Raw genomic sequence first — 6000 nt, 5'->3', positions numbered from 1 at the left:
CATCCCAACGTGCATTGGGGGACAATGAGGGAGAGGAGGAGGAGGAGGAGGAAGAAAAACAGGAGCTTGTGTCATGCGCAGTAGATGGTAGTACCTGTACAACTGTCATACTGTCGATTCAGCGTGGGTGGCCTGAGGACAGGGGGGAGGAGGAGGAGGAGGAGAGCATGGTCAGTCGTCATCTTGGTGAGGACACCTAAGTCTTGCCCGTTACCAGTCTGGCACGCATGGCTGACTTTATGTTACGCTGCCTTAACCGTGACACTCGCGTTGTCAAAATGTTGGGTGACAGTCATTACTGGTTGGTGACACTTTTAGACCCCCGCTACAAGGAGAACTTTCACTCTCTTATTCCTGAGGTGGAGAGGTCTACAAAAATGGGGCAGTACCAGAAGGCCCTTGCTGCAGAACTGTTAAAAAAGTTCCCATCTGAACACGCTAGCGGCAGAGGTCACAGTTCGTTGACCAACCAAGGCCTACAAGCGAGAGAGAGGCAACTCCAATTCAGCAGAGGCAGGGGAACACTGTCAACGTTCTGGGACAGTTTTCTGAGACCCGCCCTGCTTACAGGCCCTGAGGCGCGGGGTACTCTCACAAGGAGTGGAAACTTTCAAAAGATGGTGAGGGAGTACCTTGCCGACCGTACCAGCATCCTCCGTGATTCCTCTGAGCCTTTTAATTATTGGGTATCCAAGCTGGACACTTGGAATGAACTCGCTCTGTATGCCTTGGAGGTCCTGGCCTGCCCTGCCTCTAGCGTGTTATCGGATCGTGTTTTTAGTGCCGCTGGGGGAATTATAACTGATAAGCGCACTCGCCTGTCAACTGACAATGCTGACAAGCTGACCCTTATCAAAATGAACAAGGGCTGGATTGGGCAAGACTTCTCATCACCACCAAATGACAGCAGAGTAACATAAAGTAAAATCCACTGTGTTTTTTCGGGAGGTGTGTTCACATGCACCACTTCACACCCACACATGGGTATACGCTTCCTCATTTCGGCGGTTTTTTGCTCTTCTCCTTATCCTCAGCCTCCACCACCACTATACCACCAGGGTGACCATGGTCCATGTTGCCAGCATTGCAAGTTCCTCCGTTCTAATTTTTGGCATCTTTTGCTTGGAAGGCATAGGCAAAGACTATGGGAGACCCACTCCCCAATCATGGGAATATTGTTTGTAATATGCTGTACTGCATGGCTCTTGTAAGGGGCATTGCAAGTTCCTCCGTCCTAATTTTTGGCACCTTTTGCTTGGAAGGCATAAGCAAAGACTATGGGAGACCCACTCCCCAATAATGGGAATAATGTTTGTAATATGCTGTTCTGCATGGTTCTTGTAAGGGGCATTGCAAGTTCCTCCGTCCTAATTTTTGGCAGCTTTTGCTTGGAAGGCATAAGCAAAGACTATGGGAGACACACTCCCCAATAATGGGAATAATATTTTTAAGATGCTGTACTGTATGGCTCTTGTAAGGGGCATTGCAAGTTCCTCCATCCTAATTTTTGGCAGCCTTTGCTTGGAAGGCATAAGCAAAGACTATGGGAGACCCACTCCCAAATAATGGGAATAATGTTTGTAATATGCTGAACTGCATGGCTCTTGTAAAGGGCATTGCAAGTTCCTCCATCCTAATTTTTGGTAGCTTTTGCTTGGAAGGCATAAGCAAATACTATGGGAAACCCACTCCCCAATAATGGGAATAATGTTTGTAATATGCTGTACTGCATGGCTCTTGTAAGGGGCATTGCAAGTTCTTCCGTCCTAATTTTTGGCAGCTTTTGCTTGCAAGGCATAAGCAAAGACTAAGGGAGACCCACTCCCCAATAATGGGAATAATGTTTGTAATATTCTGTACTGCATGGCTCTTGTATGGGGCATTGCAAGTTCCTCCATCCTAATTTTTGGCAGCTTTTGCTTGGAACGCATAAGCAAATACTATGGGAGACCCACTCCCCAATCATGGGAATAATGTTTGTAATATGCTGTACTGCATGGCTTTTGAAAGGGGCATTGCAAGTTCCTCCGTCCTAATTTTTGGCAGCTTTTGCTTGGAAGGCATAAGCAAAGACTATGGGAGACCCACTCCCCAATAATGGGAATAATGTTTGTAATATGCTGTACTGCATGGCTCTTGTATAGGGCATTGCAAGTTCCTCCATACTAATTTTTGGCAGCTTTTGCTTGGAAGGCATAAGCAAAGACTATGGGAGACCCACTCCCCAATAATGGGAATAATGTTTGTAATATGCTGTACTGCATGGCTCTTGTATGGGGCATTGCAAGTTCCTCTGTCCTAATTTTTGGCAGCTTTTGCTTGGAAGGCATAAGCAAAGACTATGGGAGACCAACTCCCCAATAATGGGAATAATGTTTGTAATATGCTGTACTGCATGGCTCTTGTAAGGGGCATTAAAAGCGTCTTGTTAAGCGACTGGGACCTCCACCACTTTTCCGAGGGGCATTAAAAGCATCTTGTTAAGCTACTGGGACCTCCACGTCTCTTCTGAGGGGCATTAAAAGCGTGTTGTTATACCACTCTGACCTCCACGTCTCTTCCAAGGGGCATTAAAAGCGTCTTATTATACCACTCTGACCTCCACGTCTCTTCTGAGGAGCATTAAAAGCGTCTTGTTAAGCTACTGCGACATCCACGTCTCTTCTGAGGGGCATTAAAACCGTCTTGTTATACCACTCTGACCTATACGCCTCTTCTGAGGGGCATTAAAACCATCTTGTTATACCACTCTGACCTCCACGTCTCTTCTGAGGGGCATTAAAAGATTCTCTTATTAAGCTACTGCGACCTCCACGTCTCTACTGAGGGGCATTAAAAGCGTGTTGTTATACCACTCTGACCTCCACGTCTCTTCTGAGGGGCATTTAAAGCATCTTGTTAAGCTACTGCGACCTCCATGTCTCTTCTGAGGGGCATTAAAACCGTCTTGTTTGCGACTCTGACCTACACGTCTCTTCTGAGGGGCATTAAAAGCGTGTTGTTATACCACTCTGACCTCCATGTCTCTTCTGAGGGGCATTAAAACCGTGTTGTTATACCACTCTGACCTCCACGTCTCTTCTGAGGGGCATTAAAAGCGTGTTGTTACACCACTCTGACCTCCACGTCTCTTCTCAGAGGTATTAAAAATGTGTTGTTATACCACTCTGACCTCCACGTCTCTTCCAAGGGGCATTAAAAGCGTCTTGTTATACCACTCTGACCTCCACGTCTCTTCTGAGGGGCATTAAAATCGTCTTTTTATACCACTCTGACCTCCACGTCTCTACTGAGGGGCATTAATAGCGTGTTGTTATACCACTCTGACCTCCACGTCTCTTCTGAGGGGCATTAAAAGTGTCTTGTTAAGCTACTGCGACCTCCACGTCTCTTCTGAGGAGCATTAACACCGTCTTGTTATACCACTCTGACCTACACGTCTCTTCTGAGGGGCATTAAAACCGTCTTGTTATACCACTCTGACCTCCACGTCTCTACTGAGGGGCATTAAAAGCGTCTTGTTATACCACTCTGACCTCCACGTCTCTACTGAGGGGCATTAAAAGCGTGTTGTTATACCACTCTGACCTCCACGTCTCTTCTGAGGGCCTTTAAAAGCGTCTTGTTAAGCTACTGCGACCTCCACGTCTCTTCTGAGGGGCATTACAACCGTCTTGTTATACCACTCTGACCTACACGTCTCTTCTGAGGGGCATTAAAAGCGTCTTGTTATACCACTCTGACCTCCACATCTCTTCTGAGAGGCATTAAAAGCGTCTTGTTATACCACTCTGACCTCCACGTCTCTTCCGAGGGGCATTAAAAGCGTCTTGTTATACCACTCTGACCTCCACGTCTCTTCTGAGGGGCATTAAAAGCGTCTTGTTATACCACTCTGACCTCCACGTCTCTTCTGAGGGGCGTTAAAAGTGTCTTGTGAAGCTACTGCGACCTCCACGTCTCTTCTGAGGGGCATTAAAACTGTCTTGTTATACCACTCTGACCTACACGTCTCTTCTGAGGGGCATTAAAAGCGTGTTGTTATACCACTCTGACCTACACGTCTCTTCTGAGGGGCATTAACACCGTCTTGTTATACCACTCTGACCTACACGTCTCTTCTGAGGGGCATTAACACCGTCTTGTTATACCACTCTGACCTACACGTCTCTTCTGAGGGGCATTAAAACCGTCTTGTTATACCACTCTGACCTCCACGTCTCTACTGAGGGGCATTACAAGCGTGTTGTTATACTACTCTGACCTCCACGTCTCTTCTGAGGGCCGTTAAAAGCGTCTTGTTAAGCTACTGCGACCTCCACGTCTCTTCTGAGGGGCATTACAACCGTCTTGTTATACCACTCTGACCTACACGTCTCTTCTGAGGGGCATTAAAAGCGTGTTGTTATACCACTCTGACCTCCACGTCTCTTCTGAGGGGCATTAAAAGCGTGTTGTTTTACCACTCTGACCTCCACGTCTCTTCTGAGGTGCATTAAAAGCATCTTGTTTAGCTACTGCGACCTCCCCATCTCTTCTGAGGGGCATTAACCCTCTGTCAGGGGCAACTGATCTGACAGGCGCAGCTCACTTAGTTTCATTTCTCTATTTTCAGTGGTTTGTCTGGGAAACATCCTCCTCCCAGTACCTTCCTAACTTTAAAGGCTGTGTGAAACCTGAGAAGCCTCTTGTGCTGCAGAGCTTCAGGAGATCAGATATCAGTGTTTTGGCTTCTCAGGCTCATTGCCCCTGAATGCCTCTCACCTTTGACGGTTAGTATTTGCTGTTTTTATTCATCCCAAATGTTTTTTTAGCTTGTTTTATGAATAGATAGTGCAAAATTTGTGGATTTGTCATAGAAGGTTTTGTTAGAAATAAGAGTGTGCTTCTCAGGCACATTGCGCCCTAACACATATTCTCTCTCATGCTTCAGCTTTTCTTCTGAAATGGCGAGGAGAATATTTGACTTGTCAAATGCCCTTCATGTTGAGCAAGTGCAAAATATAGTGCTTGATGATGATGAGACAGACCCCTTACAGCTAGAAGATTTAGAGGAAGAAAGTGACATTGATTCAGAAGATGATGTGGAAGAATGTCCAGATGTGTCTGATACAGATCAAGATGGAGAGAGTGAGGAGGATGCTCAAGACATAGAAACATAGTATTTGGGCAAAGATAAAGCAACAAAATGGATAAAAAAGCCACCCCCTAAACGTTCTCGCACACGCTCACATAACATTTTGAGCCACCTTCTTGGTGTCATTGGAACTGCAAGGAATGCTTGCACAGAATTTCGCACAGAACGTGAACGCGAATAATCACCAGCTCCCCCACCACCGAAAAGACAGAGATGCAACACCTGCACTGTAGAAACAGGACTCAGGAGACTCTCAAATTATGCATGTAAAAATTGCAAAAATGCTATTTGCCTGTCTCATGCAGAAATGATCTGCAAATCATGCTCATTGCTCTGCAAGTGTACTTTTACAGGTGAACCGCTAACATCTGATAGTGACTGATTTTGAGTACAGTACTATTTCAGCAACCTTCTAATTTATTTTGCTTATCTAAATTTTATGTTTACTAATAGTTTTTGAAGAAAATTGTCGGGTTTTTTTTGCAAGTAGCAAAATGTGTGCACTTTGAAACATATTACTTTTCTGGTTAGTAAACATTTTTTTTTCCACCTGATTATGTGTATTCTCATTTATTACATTCCTATTAAGGTAACTGATCACTTTTAGAGCATTGAAATTTAAAAAAAAGGAAAATATAGCCAATTTTCTAGCCTGTGCCTGACAGGCGCAATGCCCCTAAACTCGTTATGAAACATATTGCCCCTGATGGAGGGTTAAAACAGTCTTGTTATACCATTCTGACCTACACGTCTCTTCTGAAGGGCATTAAAAGCGTGTTGTTATGCCACTCTGACCTCCACGTCTCTTCTGAGGGGCATTAAAACCATCTTGTTATACCACTCTGACCTACACGTCTCTTGTG

The sequence above is a fragment of the Phyllobates terribilis genome, unplaced genomic scaffold, assembly GCF_046119375.1.
Source record: "Phyllobates terribilis strain yellow unplaced genomic scaffold, ASM4611937v1 Scaffold_1__5_contigs__length_1240528914, whole genome shotgun sequence".
NCBI lineage: Eukaryota > Metazoa > Chordata > Amphibia > Anura > Dendrobatidae > Phyllobates > Phyllobates terribilis.
This window is presented reverse-complemented; position numbering follows the sequence as displayed.